Source organism: Delphinapterus leucas, chromosome 5, assembly GCF_059928025.1.
Source record: "Delphinapterus leucas isolate spDelLeu-1000000601 "Yukka" chromosome 5, BTC_Dleu_Yukka2, whole genome shotgun sequence".
NCBI lineage: Eukaryota > Metazoa > Chordata > Mammalia > Artiodactyla > Monodontidae > Delphinapterus > Delphinapterus leucas.
The window spans coordinates 130,141,865-130,163,470 of NC_143133.1; the positions used below are offsets into that span (position 1 = coordinate 130,141,865).

Sequence of the window (21,606 nt, forward strand, 5' to 3'; positions counted from 1 at the left end):
TAATGGAGCAGTTACAGTATGTAAAGCACCGTGCTAGGCACATAGAGAGTACAGAGGGGGCACGTCCCCACCCTCAAGGGGCTCACAGCTCCCTCAGAAGGAGGTGTTACAGCCTAGAAGTTGAGTAACACAGGCGCAGCAGTCAGCCACCACCTACGAGCCAGAGACGCTGGAAGAATCACTCAGGTTCACCAAGCTCTGGTTTCCTCATGCAAATCATAATCACTAACATGTGCGTGTCTGCAGGGTGGCAGGAGGTGTTTACCTACTTAAAACACAGGACAGCCACCTGAGGTAGATACTCATATCATCCCCTTATTTGTATCCATGCCTTATAGATAAGAATCCTGAAGCTTAGAGACATTACCTAACTTGTCCCAGGTCATATCCGGTTAGGAACCAAGATGCAAACCCAAGCTGTGTGGCCTCAAACATGGAGACTCTCCCACTAAACCACGCTATCATCAAATGGGTGTAATGCTTACTTCATGTAGACTTGTGAGGGTCAACTGAAATGGACGCACTAAAAAACCGTTAGCCAGTGTCTGACGTAGTAAATGTGCAATAAATGTAGACGTAGCCGTGGAAGAGGTTAGATACATACATAAATAACCAGAGGGCCAAGTCTATTTCATGGCAAAACTCCTTCTTCCAGACCCATCATCATACAGAAGGTTGTGGTAGGGAGCTGTGTAGGGGGAAGAATAGTCTATGAACTGTAACATTCCTGAACCGGCTTATGAATGAGCTACACTATGAAGGAGGAATGCTTCACATATATGTACATTTCTGAAGGTCACTTAAAGAAAGGTTGAAGTATCTGTAGTATCCTACTGTTACTAAATTCAGGCATATTCGTGAGAACAATTTTTGCAGAAGCAATGTAGAAATGCATCTGCTGCAATTATTCTTACCCCTTCCTTAAGCCCCACCCCACCGATTTCCTTTAGGAAGAAACCACAGCATGGAGTTTCTTTTCAGTCTTAAAATAAAAATTCCCCCAAAAGGGATCCCGCTTGTAAAACCTTTTAGAGTTGTTTGAAAAAGACAAGAAAAAGGCATACGGAGCCAAGTGCTTATATTCTGGCCAAGTTACGAGCCTCTGAGAACAAGAGCTTGAGGGGAGAACTGTTAACCCGTTCTCTCCGGCAGAATGAGCTCTTTCCCTGCAGGTCTGCGCTGCCTGTAAAGCTGAGCGCGCCCTCGCCCTTGGAGTGAGAGGCTAGCCCGCAGGAGAACTGCAGGAATCTGCAACAAAAACGATGACAGTCTGAAATACGTCCCTGTGCCAACCTCCAAATTCGTCTGTCACCTCAGACCCTGAGTAGTTGACAGAGCAGCAGAATTTCAACTCCAATAGACCTGAATGTGTTTCTGGGCAAAGAAGCAGAGCTAACGAGGAAAGAGATTCAAAGAGTATTGGGCGTTTGTGAAACTTATTTCCTGACTGTGTGCAAAGACAGGATTCAGCTTCAATTTTCTGCCAAGGCTCTGGGTCCAGCCACCTACCTGAAGGTAAATTTTAATAAGTTTACTGTATTTGTTAACCTGATTTGCATGATCTGATAAAGATGTCTAATATTTTTGCCTAATACAAAGCCATTTTTTAACAACAAGAACAAAAGAACCCTTTTGCATGATTTACAGAAAAGCTACTTACTAGGGAATTTTAACACTTGAATTCATGTTTCCTTTTCTTCTCCAAGATTAAATAGTAAGAACTAATAAATGATGTTTAGAAATGTAGAAATGTTGTTGGCCAGACTAGCATTCAGATCTTGGTGAAGTCTGAAATCCTGAAATGTGTTTTATAGAAATAGTTTACTAAGTGTATTAAATAAATCAAAAGGAAAGTAGTTGTTACAAAAAAAAAAAACTTTCAAATCAAAGTAATTTGGGTGTTTTCCATGTTTAAATTATCTGAAGTTATTCAGTCACCACCACTGTCCCAGTCTGTACCTAACAGCAATGTAGAAATGGAACATTTTGCTTTTCCAAAAGGTAAGAAAATCCCTATAATACTATATTTTCCTTTGATTACTTTTTAGTTATTGTGATTATTTTTTCCTGACTCCCTTTTATAGTTTTCTGACTCACTGTCTCTTGTCACCTTCTATCATTTTTTAGGATACACACACACACACACACACACACACACACACACATAAAATTTCTAATTCCTAACGATGTCTAATTTAGCAAGGGAAAAAGGAGGGAGGGGAATCAAAGAACTAAAAAATTATGATAACTCCTATATTGTAAGGTACCTTCATTTCTGGCTCTATCTTCTAAAATAAAACAATAATGCAAGTCACGCTCCCTCATTCCTCCTGGGTATTAGAGGTCACCCTGCAGGAGGAAACCATGTTTTCAACTGCAGATCAATGCTGTTGATACTATAACCAAGAGGTAGTGCAGAGAGAGTATCTCTTTTGAACTGCCTTTAATCTGCACAGAGGTTAAATATGTCACCTTGGCATTATATCTGAGCTCCCCTCTGGCCCAGGGCCTAAGTACACTGAATAGAAATGTTCACTTGGTCCAACTCAGCAGAAATCCTTTTTTTTTTTTGATTCTCCCCTTTCTCATGGATACCAGTTTTTTTCAATTCACATCTTATTCAGCTAAACGTTGATGGGTACATTAACTATGAATATTAAAAAAAAAAAAAGGACACCCCTCTCAGGAAACATTTAAGTTTATATTTCTATCCATTTAACAAGATCCAGCAAGGCACAGCCGTCTGTTCCATCTGCTTATCATCCAATCAAACAATGCTGCTTTCCACATTTTGGAAAAGAATATGTACACGTTATTAATGAATCTTGCCTTTTTTCTTTCAGGGAATTTCTGTACAGCCATTTAGCAATTTGAGTACTGGGGTTTCCTTCCAGGTCCTTTGGTATTTAATCCCCAATAGGCTCTTATGCACAGTTTCACTTATCAACTAAGTAAAAATAATAAGTAGGGAGGACGGAAATGAAATAAATAGTGATATATCTGGATAACTCCAAAACATTCTTCATTTCATTTCCTCTTGACAGCTTCTTATTTTTATTCAGTTGATATGTAACGGTACACAAGCATTGCTATTTCAGCTAAGTTTAGTACAAGGTCCAGAACATGTTGGGAATCTTTTTCCACCAAGAACATAAGCGACTGTTTTTCAGACTTCAGATGCCCTTTTCCCTCACATACCATTCTGGAACACCCTTCAGTGAAGGAGAAGGGGGGCCCATAAATCCAGGAGAACTTCCCCAGTAGGTCTGGCTACCCAAGAGATGCCCAATTAGGCCAGGGTCTGGTTCAAACAGGGCCCACAGAGCATCTTCCTCCAAAGGCTGGGCTTGCACAGGTAGTACCACCTGAGGCTAGCCTGATTTTTATCTTGGGCATCGAAAGATGATCAGAGGGCTTCCCTGGTGGCGCAGTGGTTGAGAGTCCGCCTGCCGATGCAGGGGACACGGGTTCGTGCCCCGGTCCGGGAAGATCCCACATGCCGTGGAGCGGCTGGGCCTGTGAGCCATGGCCGCTGAGCCTGCGCGTCCAGAGCCTGTGCTCCGCAACGGGAGAGGCCACAGCGGTGAGAGGCCCGCGTACCGTAAAATTAATTAATTAAAAACATGATCAGAAGTGTGGGAAACAGAGTGTGTGGTCTTGACTGATTGTAGGGAGATGGTGTAATAAAGTGAATAAGATCATGGGCTCTAGAAACTTACAGATCTGGTCTATATCTGGGCTTTCCCAGGGTCTGTGACTTTGCACAAAGGACATTTTGAACCTCCGTGCCCTCATTTGCCAAAATGGGGATCATAAAATTAGTTACTACCTTAGAGAGTTGTTGTGATAAACGAGGAAAACAGCTATGTCTGGTACGTTTGAATCAATCTATCGATCGTAGCTGATATTAAAGCACTAGTCTACCTACATGTCCCGAATGGAACTCTGTAGAAAGGGAATTTACTCTAAGATTTCCCTCAGGGTTTCTTCCTTGTACTTACACACTTTGCTGTATAATAAAATGTCAATGCCAGGTCTATGCCTCAGAGTCAGCCCGACAGAGCAGATAGAGCATGGGTTTCAGCGTCTAACACGCCTCAGTTTGAATCCTGGCTCTGCCTCTTACAGGCTATGCGAGCTTAGGCAGTCACTTCACACCTCCAGGACTCAGTTTACCCGTCTATTAAGCAAATAGTGATAATAATACCCACAATGGGGTCATTGTAGGAATTAAATAAGATGCTTTTTAAATGTCAGGTATAGCACCTGGCAGAGTACTAGACACACAGTGAGGAAGTGTTTGATTACACACTTGGAATAATTTTTCTGGCAGTAATAGTGGGGGTCAAAAAGGAAATATTCGTTGAATTGTCTTTTTTTTATCTAAAGAAATGGAAAAATAAATCTGACACTACCGTATGCCCTTGAGAGGGCCTCAGCCTGAAGTATTTATTACTGAGTCCTTACTGCTTCATCCATTAGTAGCTTCTTAATGGCCAAGTCAAACGAAACCAGAGTGAGTTTTCTGTTTCAGATTGCCATTAAGAGGAATGAGGCGAAATGCTGCTTTGCACTCAACTGTTTTATTGGCCTACCTGGAGGGGGGGAAAGGCCCGAACATTTCTCCTTTCTTATCTTTTCTAAAGGCAGGAATAGGGGTTTTGACTTGCTCTAGGGGGTATCTTTTTCCTCTCTAACTGAATTTCAAACAAAAGGGTTTGTTTTTTGTTTTTCTGTTTTTGTAAACCTCTCCTCTATGTTCCTAGAATTGAAATGTCAGCTGCTTTTTCTGTAGCAGGAGCAGCCTGTCGTCATAGCAATGAAAGGGGATAGAGAGGCTCGAGTTTCACAGCCCTCTCTGTGAAATAACTCTTAGTCGGCTTTTAAAATCCTTGAGAAATGAAGTCCCCCATCCTGGCTTGTTTCCTTCCTATTATGCAACCAACTTATGTACGCCAAACATTTCCTTTAAAGAGTCAGTGAATAGGTGTTAAGAAAATGAACAAGAAAGCTACGACACGGTGCCCAGCTTACTGTCGAGTGCAGGGAAAAGCAACCGGGAAGGCAAAGGAGGAGAAAGAGACAGGACCTCACTTTGTAGGACAGGCTGGGCCCTACACTAAAGCCATTTCCCGAGTCCCCACTACCGCCTCCCACCTTCACGATGTGCTTATCCAGGTGATTATCAATCAAGGGGACTCAGGGGCAGGCTGCCTGGACTGGAATCCTGGCACTTACACTCTCTAGTTTTTTATCTTATCCACTCTTGGCCTCATCTTCTCATATGTAAAAGAGAGATAATAATGGTCATAAAATTGTCATGGGAATTGAATGAGATACTCTATGTAAGGCTCTTATTACAGGATCTGACCAGTGGTAAAGGTTGGCCGTGAAGTTCACCAAACCTCAGTTTCCCCTACTTCTTCAACGGGAGTAACAGCTAATTCATAAGACTGTTGTAGGATTAACTGAAACAATGGATGGAAGTGCTCAAGAAGCAGTCGTTCTTTTAATACTTTTCTCATTTGGTCTAACTCTGCTAAGAATGGCTTTTTTGAACTTGGAATCTCCCAGTGAGGAAACTGCAGTGAAAACAGGCCTCAGAATTATCCTTGTATAAACAGGAACCATTGAATTTCTTAAAAGGATAAAAGGGAATAATTAAGGATTTTTACATTTATAAGGAGTAAAAGAGATTCTTCTCATCTTGATTAACACTAGGGCAAAATGTATCAAAACATCTTATCTTTCATTAAAATACTTTTTATTAAAATTTCTGTTTTAGTTTCTCCAGTGTTTTCCAGGTCATGAAATAAGTAATATTTTTATCTTATGTCTCAAACAACTAATGTGCTCAGTTCTATCCTGTGTGAAATGCCAGGGATGCTACAGGAACAAACAGAGAATGGCTGTGCTCTTGTGGCACTTACTATGTAGTTAGGGAGACAGTTGTTAATCAAATTATCACATTAATAAAAACTGCATTCGTGAAAAAGAATATATATGTATGTGTGCGTGAGTGTGTGTGTGTGTGTGTGTATAACTGAGTCACTTTGCTGTCCAGCAGAAATTAACACAAGATTGTAAATCAACTTACTTTGATAAATTTTTTTTAAAAAGTACATTTGCCCAAACATAAGGTGACCTCAAATACAAAGTCACCTTCATTTTTCTAATAAAAAGATCCTCAGGCAAAACCTTTGGCCAACCTAAATGCACACACAGATGGATAATATTGTAAGGTATGCTTATGTGTTACAGATACATTATTTTAAATCTCGTTTCATTTAAAATATTTTATACTTATAAAAATGACTTTTTTATTCTCATATTTCATGAAATGATTTTGTTAACACTCTCTATGCCTCTTTAACAACACTGTCTGTGTTCACTGGAGCCACTCTGTAACCGTCTAATAGAGAGTAGCGCATCATCAATCCTCTGCAAGTTGTTTATAACTCACTTCTCAGAAATCTGCTAGCGCTGCAAATTTGAGCCCCAAGCATAGATTCTCATTCCATGGTGATGATCTCTACATATTAATTACCTCCTATATGGCTTTTTCCAGTACTCTTTAAAGGGCTTATTGAAAACCGCTTGAGTCTCTAAAGTGTAGTTTTCTAAAACTGTGTAATTCCAACAGTTGCAAAAATGAAGTCATACCTCAAGAATAATTGCTAAATCTGCTTTACATATCTTTATCTCCTTTTTCATCGTCCGGGTGACCTTCCTAAGAACAAAAATAAGCATTGCTTGAGATCATTTCAGGCTGTTTGCCTGAAATGGTACTTCGTTGTTCAAAATGAAGTAATTGAGACAATACCCTTTTATGCGAGAGACCTCAGAAGTGCTAAAATATAGGGCACATCCCTTTTGTTATAGCACGATTTTGGGGGGCGAAAAAGTTCACATTATATTGAGCGTGTATTGTATAATTATATGCTGAAATAAGTGTTAAGAAGGAAAAGCACCTTTCTTCTAAGAAAGCACGTAAGGATCCCGACTTCCGCTCAAGGTCAGGGATGACTTTCCTTGATCGGAAGGCTAAATAGAGGTTAGCCCTGTGGGAGGTGTGCGTGCTGGGCAGTGGCAGCTGGAGCAAGTGGACGCTGACAAGAGAAGTCTGAGCGTGCAAAGATCCTGTGGCAGGAGGGACCGTAGACTGAGGAACAGAGAGAAGGCCAGATCCTCTGAGAGGAAGGGGTAGCGCAGTGGGAGATGTGAAGCCCTAAAAGTATTTGTCCTCTGCTTGATTCATGTTTAATGTTGAATTCTGGTTAGACTCAAAGTTCCGACGGGCATGAACCGTATCTATCCCTAGCCTAGACTCACATAGTGGTAGGTTCAGTTAGGCAGGATGACAGACAGCTGCAGTCAGAGCCCTAGAAAAGTCTGCATCTTTGAGTCTGAGTGTATCATATACACTGGCAGGACTGGGACACTTCGATGTCAAATGGCGACTCAGCAGAGAACTCAAAATAGAAAGCCATCTTTCTTAAATCTTCAGATTCATTTAACGCCAAGCTATAGAGCTCTCCCAAGAGACTCAGTCACACTTTAAAAGCCCTAAAGCAACAGTGTTAAGTCTGGATCAGGTAACAACATGTATACGTTAGCCAAAATATGCCTAAGGGGTTTGCTCTCTGATAATGGAGCCTTTGGCCCATGTAAAGTCAGGGTGAAGGAGAATGTTCTGTCTGAGTCTGATTATGAAGCAAAATGATAATAATCATTTTGTTTACTACATTTCCCTGAAGGGAAATTTTTCCATAGTTATAATAATTGCTAAAAATAGTAGCCTACAGTCTTCCCCTGATATAAACAAACTCAACAAAAGATACCTGGCCTTATTTGGAAATGTAGAGGTACATACTCCAGGAAACAAGATGCCAGTCGTAAGAAGAAAAGTAAAGTAACAGGGAAAACAGATAGGGCAAACCTCTCCTTTTTCTGCACACATGTACGTCATTCTCAGTTCTTCTGACCTTAGACAAGGTAAGACAAACAGATCACGTAGTCATCGTCTGCTTTGAAAACCAAAAATGCCAAAGGAAGTTTCCTTGGTCTCCAAGAGAAGGAGGGGGACTTATACGTTTGGCTGAGGCTGCCAAGGAAGGAGCCAACAACGGGGGGTGGCAGAGCAAGGGGGAGGGTTAGGGAAAATACTGGCTGCCTGAGGAGCTCCAAGCAGCATGAAGGAAATTCAGTTAAAAAAACTACCAGCACTAAATTTTCCAAGGGGTCATTGACATAGCCAATACAAGAGATGGAAAAGAGTAGACTCCAAGCCTGTTCCTGCCTTTAAAAGTATGGATAGCCACGTTTCCACTCTGGTTCAGTGGTCAGACAGCTTGTTAATGCTTAGGAGGAAAAGAAAGAGCAAGGAGATAAGAAGAGAAAAGAGATCTAGCGAGACAAGGAGTGCCCAGTGGAGATAGATGGTTAGATTAAGTAGATTTACGTGGCAAGGCAACAAGCAGAACTTCAAAAATAAAATTCACCATTTTAAATGTGAATTTCAATTAACGTTCTTTTTAAAAACTGTAAGAACTGAAAAGAAATCAAATACAAACACCTTCTCTGACATAACTGCATTCCAATGTAAACTTCTAGAAAATATTATGGAAACTGAAATGGAACCAATACAACTAAGAACTCAAAATGAACCACAGTACCCAAAAATATATTCTGGTTGTTTGTGTAAGTTCATTCCTAAATCTAGATGGAGAATGATGTTCCAGAATGTTCCAAAGTTTAGGTGCCCTCTGCTTCTCTAGGAGGTAGAAGTTTCAGGACGCCAAGAGACAGAGAGACCAAGAGTCAGAGGGTTTCATTCGGAGGAATGTCCTATGTTTCCTACCAAATGCCAAGAAATCTTTAGCTATCACTTGCACTGCTTTGCACCCTCAACCTGAAGGACCACGCAGTCAGTCTTGGAGGCCAGAGTTGACATTGTTCCATCAGAGGTCGGGGCCTTTCAGACCAATCTCTGCAGGCTTGGCTGGCTACCTTTCCAGCTAGAGGAAAGAATATTCAGGCCCTTTTCTCTGTTTTTTTCCAGGGACAGAACTCATAGACCTGCTGAGAAATCTAATTACAACCTCCTTTCATGGTGAAATCCAGTTACAGCCTCTCCCATGGTGAAAGCCAATCCTTTTGATACAAAAGGAAACTAAACAAAGGGGTTTCAGACACGGGGGGATGTGTCTGTGTTCTGCCTTCTCTCTTAGGCAACTATGCAGAAAGGTTGCAGTGACCTTGACCGGCCTTACTTAGGAATGATGGTCATACGATTACTACCCCCATTCCCATAAGAAGGAAAAATATGTTCATATCTGATGCCAGGAGTTTCTGGAGATTTCCTCCAGGATCCATTAGCTGAGCAAAGCAAAATCCTCCACAGACACATTTTTGATTCAGCAAGATGACTTCTCTTTTTGAATTTGGAATGTCATGTCAAACGAGAAAAAAAAGTAGTGAGTTATTTGTCAGTATCCTCCTATAATCTTTTCCTGACGTCTTTCACACCCTGTGCCACCCATTCCCTTAAGGATAAGGAGAAACTGCAGTGCTTAAAGAAGGGTCACCCCAAATTCCTCAAACTTAATTGAGATAAATGGAGATAGTTCTCAAAATAGTCATTTTTGGAAATACATATTTTACAAATACCTGGCAAAACTCTATAATTGTTGAAACAATAAAACTACCAACCACATTCTAACCAAATCTCTATCACTACAACATAATCACTGTAGTCCACTGAATATGTATAAGACCTGGATTTGCAGCTTATCCCCCCAAATTGGGCAAAATTTTTAGAAGGAGCAACCAATCAACTCATAAGTTTTTAACTGAATATGAGTGGAATATGAACAGGTAAATGCTTTTGTTTTGTTTAGGATACAGTTTACCATAGGTTCAATAATACTGATATGCCCATAGAGTTAATAAAAAGTAAATAAACAAGGATAAGAATCCGCCATTCATAGTTACCCTCAAAGAGCACCAAAAGTAATGCATTTTTACCATACTTGATTCAACTTGAATTACCTAATCATCTATATAATATGATGGTGACCCAGTGGGAAGGTGGCCTGAAATCTACAAAAGTCAGAAGAATTGATCTTGATTATGGGTCAAAGAAAACTTGTAGCTGGTTTCAAGACACCATGATTGGTCAGATCTTCATGCTGTCTTAGCACAATGGAATCATTTTTAACTCTCAAGCCATTTGTTCAGTGGATTTCCCAACCTTTTATTGGGGACCAAGCAACTTTGAGCTAACTCTAAATCTACACAGCATTCTGTTGGAATTCAGAAGAAACAAAACACAAATGCTGAACCCCAAGGGTCTTCTTTCCTTCTCCTTTTCTTCCCTGCTCCCCAATTCCAGCACACGTAACAGCAGGCTTTGAGGACCTCACACACGGGGTATAGATGAAGCTCTTTCTAGGAAAACTTCTCAGTAATTTCCTAAAATATAGGTAGAGGAAACTACTGGAAGCTTTTGTTTTAAACTGGGAGCTTCAAGATTTTGGCATAGACCTCGGCATTCCCAGTGACCTTGCATTCAGTAGCTTCTTGGATAGGCAAGGGGGAGGGAGGGGTGGGAAGTGACAGCACCAGGTCACCGATAAAAACAACTGATTGATGTCTTCTTGCGATAGGAAAACAATTTAAAGTGATTGATTTCAAAAGCAAATAAATGTTTTCTTATAATTTGAAAAATACTCTGGGTAGGAATGTTGGAGGTTACTATAGCCTGAGATCTGGATATGACTAACTTCTTTTCTTTTCCAAAAGATGGCACACAAAAATTCCAGCCCACGCTTACTCTACATTTGGTTCTTTGTTGTTTTATTGTTCTTAAATCCTGTGTTTAGATGGCGGCCACAGTAAGGTCTGAGGTTGTGGTCATGGCTGGAGGTGGCTGACTCACCTCATGCTTCCCAGCAGCTTGTTAACAGGGTTAATATCTGTAGACATCCATAGCCCAGCCAGTTACTGGATGTGCTACGTACATTTTAGTGCCGTGAAACCCCAAATAGTCATTATCCAAAAAGAATTAACAACAGACTCCCTTGTGCAGCATTATTCATGCAGAATACAGTTTTGTTTTAATGTGGCTAATTAGACTACTCGCTCCCTCTCTCTCTCTCTCTTTTTTTTTTTTTTTTTGGCTGCACCATGCAGCATGCGGGGATCTTAGCTCCCTGACCAGGGAAGGAACCTGTGCCTCCGGCAGTGGAAGCGTGAAGTCCTAACCACTGGACTGCCAGGGAAGTCCTAATTAGACTACCCTTGATTAGGCAAATTTCTACACATTCTGGGACTAACAAGCCCAAACCAGTATATTTAGGACAATGTTTAAAATGTTCAGTCGGATTAAGCTAATGAATTGGGTTTCCTTTGGTGTGGGAAAGGACTATAATGGAAGGGAAAAGAACAGAGAGACTGATTTACTTCCCAAGTCTCCAGAGCAATCCTGGTGCCATAACATTCAAGCAATTACATGAAAAGAGAAATAGGAGGGTAAAGTGAAAATGCCAAGTTCCAACACAAAACACTCCCAGAGCTAGATGCCCATATTTCTTTCTAAAACTCTTCGATTCCAGAACACCTTTAAATCCTGGGTGAAATCAAGTTTATTGAGTGCTAGTCACGGGTTAATACCTTGTAACTTTTGATTCTCTCCAAAGGTGAGGAATGCTATGCTCCATTTAAAAAGAAATATGTGCACCTGCTAAGGCAATGTAAGGGAGGAAAAACTTTTTCCTCTACCCTCTTAAATTCAGTAATTGGGGCCTGCAAATTAAATGGACGAAATACAGATTAATAGGAGAAAAACATTTATTTATATGCATAGAGAGGCCAACAAAAGTAGCTGGCTCCTTAAACTGTTAAAGGCTTACTGACCTAATTTGGTAGGAGAAAGGGAAGGGAGAGAAACAGCTTCTGTGGCAAGAACAAAAGGATTTTTTAGGAAAGACAAATGGGGTTTTTAGAACAAACTGGAGATACGAGAGTTTATGATATTTGTCATAAAGGTATAAGTGGTTTTTCTGTCTTTTTCAAGGTGATAAAACTGCCCTGGAGAGGAAACTGGTAGATTTACCCTTGTTCTCTCTACTGGGAATAGAGCCACCCTGAAGAGGGAATTTATGGTAGTTCTCATTTCTCAGAAGTTTCTGCTTTTAGTCAGACAAGGGATGCTCTGAGAAGGCTTCGCTGTTGAATCTCAAATGTCTTCATCGTCAAATAATCTTTATACAAACCCACAGCAACTATAGAAAGACTTGAAACAGGGCATCACTGGGGAGCAGGGCACAGCTTTGCTGGCAGGGGGTCTGAATTATATTCAAACCCATGAATCCTAAATTTGGATCAAGTACTGTGGGTCAAGGTCTAGCAAGGAAATGACATATCCCGGCAGGAAAACTGAATTTGGGGATTTGAGGAGAGTGGAATTAAGGGACGATTGACCGAAGAATGGGCAGGGCATAGAGAAGTCTCAAGGTGTTGTAGGAATGGACTAGTGAAAGCTACGATTGTACGAGCCAGGGACACTGAGAGGGGCTGTGACCTTCCGGAGAGGGACAGAGTCACAGAGATGGCACTGAGAAAATACACACCCTGGTTTTACTCTCCTCCTTCCCTCAAATCTCTCCTGCCAGGGCACCCCATGGCTGAACCCAACAGAAACCATCGTGCAAGAGAACCTGATGCTACAGTTCACACAGGCCCTGTGACAGCTCAGGGTGGAGAAGGCAGGAGAGTGGGTGTGGAGTGGATTGGGGGGAGCAAATGGAAGATATCTGGATATTCAGAGAAAAATAATCTCTTCCCAATGCGGGAAAGGCAGAATGTACAGCTGTAGAGAAGCCGTGTCTTCTCCGTGCTTGAATAAATCTTCCAGGGCTTCCCCTCTGAGGGCATAAATAAGCCTAGGTTTTCACCCTATTTTCAAAGAACTCCTCAAACCTCAGCCACTAAATCCGCTGGGGTTTATTGTATCTGCTTCTTTCACAGAAGGCAGGTAATGAGTAACGTTGTACCACTGGGCGAGCAGTCTTTCCCCTATTCAGTGTGTTGGCTCTCAATAAGGCACCCGAGAAGCATGATGAATCCTGAAGGCACTTCTGCTTGAAGTGAACGCTTTCATTAGCGGTTTGCACAAAAACTACTCATCAAAACCCACCGCTGTTCCCCAGCGGGTCCCAGCGCCATGAGAATGAGGCTACTTGGAACTGTTCTTAGGTATGATTTGCTGTTTTTCTTAATCCCGGAAGAGAATTACCGCAGTAATTCTTGGTACTTTCACAGAGCTGAAACACTTGAAATTCTTCTCCCAACCAGCTGAACTTAACGACCGACTTACTATATTAACTAAAGAAGAGAGACAATTTCCATTGAATCCAAAGATGTTTTATATGCTGGTGGAGTTTAACTAATAAGGGAAATTCAAATAAGGGTAGTCAGAGGAGAAAGCTAAGAACCTGGCATTCAGAGAAAAGAAACTTTAAGAAGGTTGAGAATAAAATAACTTAGTGGGTAGAGAGAAGAGCTAAATGCAGAAAAAGAATAGGACTCATGTAACTGATCATTTTAGGGGCTAGGGAGGTGTCAAAGGTGAATTGTCATGCTATTAGCACTGTGAAGCAAATCATTCAGATATTACTAAGTCCTGCAACATGACAAATGCCACAGGCATTCAGGTGAGCATCACTTGTGAAGCAGAGGTTTACACAATGTGTGGGACCTTCTTTTTCATTTTTATTTTTTACTTTTTAAATATTTATTGATTGCTTGATATTTCGGCTGCATCGGGTCTTAGTTGTGGCATGAGGGATCTTCGTGGCAGCATGTGGGATCTTTAGTTGCGGCATGCAGACTCCTAGTTGTGGCATGCATGTGGGATCTAGTTCCCTGACCAGGGATCGAACCCAGGCCCCCTGCATTGGGAGCGTGGAGTCTTAGCCACTGAACCATCAGGGAAGTCCTGGGACTCCTTTTTTAAAAAAAATAAAAACATAAAAATAAAAGAAGAACCTCATTTTAAAACATGCATGCATGGGCTTCCCTGGTGGCACAGTGGTTAAGAATCCGCCTGCTAATGCAGGGGACATGGGTTCAAGCCCTGGTCCGGGAAGATCCCACATGCCGCAAAGCAAATAAGCCCGTGCACCACAGCTACTGAGCCTGTGCTCTAGAGCCCATGAGCCACAGCTACTGAGCCCGTGAGCCAAAACTACTGAAGCCCGTGTGCCTAGAGCCCGTGCTCCACAACAAGAGAAGCCATCGCAATAAGAAGCCTGTGCACCACAACGAAGAGTAGCCCCCGCTCTCTGCAACTAGAGAAATCCCGTGCGCAGCAATGAAGACCCAACGCAGCCAAAAATAAATAAATATTTTTAAAATGCATGCATAATTACAGTAACAGATTCCAATATAAATCTTTCAAAATCTGACAGATCTAGAAGATAAAAATTTAGCTGGGACATAGAGGATCTGAGTATTAAAATCAACCAGCTCAATTTAATAGATGTGTATAGAACTTCGAAACATACAAATACAGAACATGTTTTTTTACCTTATGTCAATAAAACATTTGTATATTTATATATATTCCAATATCATGTATATTTCTATATCATATATATATATATATATGATATATATATATGTATATATAACATGTACTTGGCCACAAATAAAACTTGACAAATTCAAAAAAGTGAAAAAAATTAAAAGATCAAAATGAGGCCTAGGGATTTGTAAGGAGCCTGTAAAAGAGAGGAGCCCTGAAACTTAAGCTTCTTAGCTTTGTGGCACATCCACCTCTGGCCATACTCAAAAGTCTATACCCCAAAGAATATGCAAAAAAGCAGGGAGGAATAAATAGTTGTAAATATGAGAAAGCCCAGCATTCACAGAGAAAGAAGAACTTAAAGGACAGATATCAGAGTATGATTTGAGCAAAGACAATTAAATGTGGCCAAAGTCATCCCTCCCCTACACCCCAGGGCAGGGAGAGGTGGCGACTTTCTGAAGGACCGGCAAATGCCTCAGGAGAGAGGCAGAGCTCTGCCTCCAGGGGGCCATCCCGAATGAAGCTGTGAAATGAGACCCAGTGAGATAAGTGAGTGGTGGATGACACAGTAAGATGAGGAACTCTGAAAGGAATGATGAAGAGGTGTGGGAACAAGGCTATCGCACAGTCTTGCCTAAGATAAGCCTGTGGGGATCCTCTAAATATAGTTAAAGGGATCCCTCAATTACACATTATAGAACAGGCAGAACATACTAATTTCTCCTGAGCTAGAAAGAGAGAGATCTTTGAGAATGTCAAGGCCACCCCTTTGGAAATTCCTTTGGCTTCCATGCTCCTCACTCAAGACTGGGCACAGTGGCACAGGGGGATGTGCAGCAGGCTCTCATTGGATGGATGGATACTCTATGAAGTGGAGGTGAGGTGACAGGTGGGAATACATGGGTGATGCATGGGTGATGTACTTACCATAGTACCTGGCACATAGTAAAATCTCAAAAAATATAAGCCATTGCATTAGCTACTATGTTAAACAGTCAATGATAAGAACCTACTTTTTCAATAAAATAATACTTTGATGAACATAAGCAATTCTAATGAATATTTCACTCAAGACATTCAATGTTCAGTCCAATTCTTCATTGCTGCTTACAAATTGTGACTTTAAACAACAATTATTACATAATTTCTCAAGATTTTGTGCGTTAGGCGTTTGGGCAGGTCACTCAGAGGTACTGAGCTGGCAGGTGAGCCACTCTGGAGGGTCCAAGGTGGCTCCACTCACATACACTGTGCCTTTGCAAGGACACATGGATAGCTGGGATCAGCAGGGACCATGAACAGTGTCTTCTGTGGTGTGACAGTCTCTTACAAACTGGCTTGGAACTCCCAAAACAAGTACTCCGAGAGATTAAGGTCAAAAGTCCAAGGCCTCTTATGAGCTAACCTCCAAAGTCCCAGAACATCAATTCCGCCTCAATTGTTCGGTCAGATAAGTCACTAAGGCCAGTCCGGATTCAAGGGGAGGAGAATTCAACTTCACCTCTCAATGGGAGGAACAGCAAAGAATTGATAGGCATCTTTACTTTACCATACTGTTTATACATATTAAATGAAAAATGTTAGAAACTGTGTCAAGACAACTATTCGCATGAGTTAGAAGAGAATTGACATTTGTGGGTGTTTAGTTCTTAATGGAAGACCTATTTCTGCCATGTCAAACATTTCATCTGGATAATCGTTTTGATGGTATATGGGCCAGCGAGTAGAAGAACTGCAGGCATTTGAAATTCTAAATCCTGGGCTTCCCTAGAAAGGCCATACCTAAAAAATGGAGTCTAGCAGTCATCTTTTAAAATTCCAGATGAGGTTCTCCTAAAAGTTTGATAATGAGACACTTTGTTCCTAAGAGAAGGAAAATGCTCTCCTTGAATTTCCCCACCATCTCTCATCTTTAACCTCTCTAGACCCATGGAAAGAAACAATGGGACAAAGGTAAGAAAAAAATAACTTAAGAACTGTAAGTAAAAGGATGAATTAGAGTTTCTGTGGATTATTACTTATTAGGGTTATTAAGCCATTTTTTGCCTTATCAATGTTTCAAAGAAATAATATCTTTCATTTCTTATTGACAGTTAATAAAATTATCACATGACTATCTGATCACATTTGAGTCTCAAAACAACCCTAGAAGATAAGTAGGAAAGCTACTATTATTTTTCCTGTTTTGTAGATGAAGAAACCAGTGACTTGACTGAAGTCTCTCTGCTGGTAAAAAGTAGTTCAAGTCTGGACTTAGAGCTTCCAATTTCATACCACGTATTCTTTCAGCTATACTGCTGCCTTTGAATCAGCTCACACATTTAGGCAAAATAATATTCATCTAATTTCACATCATCACTGCATATTTACATCTTCAAGAATAATAACTCTATTCAAAAATGTGTCTCACTTCTGCATTTTTCATATAGAGTTTCACTTGCTCTTTCTGCAAAAATAAAAATCTGCATCTTGTAGAGAGCGCATGCAAATTCAAATGTCTCAAAATATATGACGTTTTACTTATCCAAGAATAAATGGTATTCATCACACTTAGCAAGAACACCATGGGTTTCATTTTCGAAGTATTTTGCAAGCATCAGCTAATTAAGACTCCTGTAGTCTTCAGTTTGACAGTTGTTTTCAAAAGTCTCTTGTTTCCCAGAAAAGTTCTCCACTCTGTCTTATTCATACAAATCAGCGCATTTGTTCGGTTCTTAAAATAAGAAGCTAAAGGCTGTGAAATTATTTTTGATCAGTGTGTGACAAATACAATGAGCTCAGTGAGATAAAAATGCTCAGTGACTCGTCTGCAGGACAAATTGGAACATAGCAGAAGAACTCAAGGTCTTCTACATTCTAAATAGATACTGGATTGTTCCACAAGGTCCTATCTTTAAAACTACAACATAGGCATCTGCTTTACAATTAAAACTTGAAGTGGTTTCCTACTTGGATCATTCTGCATTTTTGTTTGTTTGCTTGTTTTAACATCTTTATTGGAGTATAATTGCTTTACAGTGTTACTTTCTGCTGTATAACAAAGTGAATCAGCTATATGTATACATATATCCCCATATCTCCTCCCTCTTGCATCTCCCTCCCACCCTCCCTATCCCACCTTTCTAGGTGGTCACAAAGCACGGAGCTGATCTCCCTGTGCTATGTAGCTGCTTCCCAATAGCTATCTATTTTATATTTGGTATTGTATATATATGTCAATGCTACTATCTCACTTCGTCCCAGCTTACCCTTCTGCCTCCCTGTGTCTTCAAGTCCATTCTCTACGTCTGAGTCTTTATTCCTGTCCTGCCCCAAGGTTCATCGAACATCTTTTTTTTTTTTAGATTCCATATATATGTGTTAGCATACAGTATTTGTTTTTCTCTTTCTGGCTTACTTCACTCTGTATGACAGACTCTAGGTCCACCAACCTCAATACAAATAACTCAACTTCATTTCTCTTTAAGACTAAGTAATATTCCATTGCATATATGTGCCACATCCTCTTCATCCATTCATCTGTCGATGGACACCTAGGTTGCTTCCATGTCCTGGCTATTGTAAATAGTGCTGCAATGAACATTGTGTACATGTCTCTTTTTGAATTATGGTTTTCTCAGGATATATGCCCAGTAGTGGGATTGCTGGGTCGTTATGGTAGTCCTATTTTTAGTTATTTAAGGAACCTCCATACTGTTCTCCATAGTGGCTGTATCAATTTACATTCCTACCAACAGTGCAAGAGGATTCCCTTTTCTCCACACCCTCTCCAGCTTTTATTGTTTGTAGATATTTTGATGATGGCCATTCTGGTGTGAGGTGATACCTCATTGTACTTTTGATTTGCATTTCTCTAATGATTAGTGATGTTGAGCATCCTTTCATGTGTTTGTTGGCAATCTGTATATCGTCTTTCAGGAAATGTCTATTTAGGTCTTCTGGCCATTTTTGGATTGGGTTGTCTGTTTTTTTGATATTGAGCTGCATGAGCTGCTTGTATATTTTGGAGTCCGTTGCTTCATTTGCAAATATTTTCTCCCATTCTGAGGGTTGTCTTTTGGTCTTGCTTATAGTTTCCTTTGCCGTGCAAGAGCTTTTAAATTTCATTAGGTCCCATCTGTTTCTTTTTATTTCCATTTCTCTAGGAGGTGGGTCAAAAAGGACCTTGCTGTAATTTATTTCAAAGAGTGTTCTTCCTATGTTTTCCTCTAGAGTTTTATAGTGTCTGGCCTTACATTTAGGTCTTTAATCCATTTTGAGTTTATTTTTGTGTATGGTGTTAGGGAGTGTTCTAATTTCATTCTTCTACATGTAGCTGTCCAGTTTTCCCAGCACCACTTATTGAAGAGGCTGTCTTTTCTCCATTGTATACTCTTGCCTCCTTTATCAAAAATAAGGTGACCATATGTGCGTGGGTTTATCTCTGGGCTTTCTATCCTGTTCCATTGATCTATCTTTCTGTTTTTGTGCCAGTACCGTAATGTCTTGATTACTGTAGCTTTGCAGTATAGTCTGAAGTCAGGGAGCCTGATTCCTCCAGCTCCATTTTTCTTTCTCAAGATTGCTTTGGCTATTTGGGGTCTTTTGCATTTCCATACAAATTGTGAAATTTTTTGTTCTAGTTCTGTGAAAAATGCCATTGGTAGTTTGATAGGGACTGCACTAAATCTGTAGATTGCTTTGGGTAGTATAGTCATTTTCACAATGTTGATTCTTCCAATCCAAGAGTATGGTATATCTCTCCGTCTGTTTGTATCATCCTTAACTTCTTTCATCAGTCTTTTAGTTTTCTGCATACAAGTCTTCTGTCTCTTTAGTTAGGTTTATTCATAGGTATTTGATTCTTTTTGTTGCAATGGTAAATGGGAGTGTTCCCTTAATTTCTCTTTCAGATTTTTCATCATTAGTGTATAGGAATGCAAGAGATTTCTGTGCATTAATTTTGGATCCTGCAACTTTACCAAATTCATTGATTAGCTCTAGTAGTTTTCTGGTAGCATCTTTAGGATTCTCTGTGTATAGTATCATGTCATTGTCAAAGAGTGACAACTTTACTTCTTCTTTTCTGATTTGGATTCCTTTTATTTCTTTTTCTTCTCTAATTGCTGTGGCTAAAACTTCTCAAACTACGTTGAATAAGAGTGGTGAGCCTGGGCATCCTTGTCTTGTTCCTGATTTTAGAGGAAATGGTTTCAGTTTTTCACCATTGAGAACGATGTTGGCTGTGGGTTTGTCATATATGGCCTTTATTATGTTGAGGTAAGTTCCCTCTATGCCTACTTTCTGGAGAGTTTTTATCATAAATGGGTGTTGAATTTTGTCGAAAGGTTTCTCTGCATCTGTTGAGATGATCATATGTTTTTTCTCCTTCAATTTGTTAATATGTGTATCACGTTGATTGATTTGCGTATATTGAAGAATCCTTGCATTCCTGGGATAAACCCCACTTGATCATGCTGTATGATTCTTTTAATGTGCTGTTGGATTCTGTTTGCTAGTATTTTGTTGAGGATTTTTGCATCTATATTCATCAGTGATATTGGCCTGTAGTTTTCTTTCTTTGTGACGTCCTTGTCTAGTTTGGGGTATCTTCTAATTCTTTTTATTTGAGTCTTCTCCCTTTTTTTCTTGATGAGTCTGGCTAATGGTTTATCAATTTTTTTTTATCTTCTCAAAGAACCAGCTTTTAGTTTTATTGATTTTCCTATCATTTCCTTCATTTCTTTTTCATTTATTTCTGATCTGATCTTTATGATTTCTTTCCTTCTGCTAACTTTGGGGTTTTTTTGTTCTCCTTTCTCTGATTGCCTTAGGTGTAAGGTTAGATTGTTTATTTGAGATTTTTCTTGTTTCTTGAGGTAGGATTTTATTGCTATAAACTTCCCTCTTAGAACTTCTTTTGCTGCATCCCGTAAGTTTTGGGTCATCATGTTATCATTGTCATTTGTTTCTAGGTTTTTTTGGATTTCCTCTTTGATTTCTTCAGTGATCTCTTGTTTATTTGTAAGGTATTTTTTAGCCTCCATGTGTTTGTATTTTTTATAGTTTTTTTCTTGTAATTGATATCTAGTCTCATAGTGCTGTGGTTGGAAAAGATACCTGATATGATTTCAATTTCCTTAAATTTACCATGGCTTGATTTGTGACCCAAGATATGATCTATCCTGGAGAATGTTCAATGAGCACTTGAGAAAAGAGTGTATCCAGTTGTTCTTGGATGGAATGTCCTATAAATATCAGTTACATCCATCTTGTTTAATGTATCATTTAAAGTTTGTGTTTCCTTATTTATTTTCATTTTGCTTGATCTGTCCATTGGTGAAAGTGGGGTGCTAAAGTCCCCTACTATGATTGTGTTACTGTTGATTTCCCCTTTTATGGCTGTTAGCATTTGCCTTATGTATTGAGGTGCTGCTCTGGTGGGTGCATAAATATTTACAATTGTTATATCTTCTTCTTGGATCGATCCCTTGATCATTATGTAGTGTCCTTCTTTGTCTCTTGTAATAGTCTTTATTTTAAAGTCTATTCATGTTTTCCACAGATGCAGGGTACACCAAGTTGATTGTGGAGATTTAATCCGCTGCTTCTGAGGCTGCTGGGAGAGATTTCCCTTTCTCTTCTTTGTTCGCACAGCTCCCGGGCTTCAGCTTTGGATTTGGCCCCGCCTCTGCATCTAGGTCGCCCTCAGGCTTCTGTTCCCGCCCAGACACTATGTGGTTAAAGGAGCGGCTGATTAGGGGGCTCTGGCTCACTCAGGCCGGGGGGAAGGAGGGGCGCGGAGTGCGGGGCGAGCCTGCAGGTGCAGAGGCCAGCATGACGTTGCACCAGCCTGAGGCGCGCCGTGCGTTCTCCCGGGGAAGTTGTCCCTGGATCACGGGACCCTGGCAGTGGCAGGCTGCACAGGCTCCCGGGAGGGGAGGTGTGGACAGTGACTTCTGCTTGCACACAGGATTCTTGGTGCGTGCAGCCACAGCCTTAGCGTTTCATGCCCCTCTCTGGTGTCTGAGCTCATA

The 21,606-nt window shown here is 40.5% G+C and overlaps 1 protein-coding gene across 4 annotated transcripts in view; it reads left to right on the forward strand.

Annotated features, from left to right (window-relative positions):
• Positions 1–698: 698 nt before the first annotated feature.
• SPARCL1 (SPARC like 1) overlaps positions 699–21,606 on the forward strand; it is a 54,063-nt gene continuing 33,155 nt past the window's right edge. For 3 of the 4 annotated variants that reach the window (XR_016393412.1, XR_016393413.1, XM_089912487.1), the window contains exon 1: positions 699–1,515. The gene's annotated coding sequence lies outside the window, so the exon portion shown is untranslated. The remainder of the gene's footprint in view (positions 1,516–21,606) is intronic. The other variant, XM_022582279.3, reaches the window with a different exon arrangement.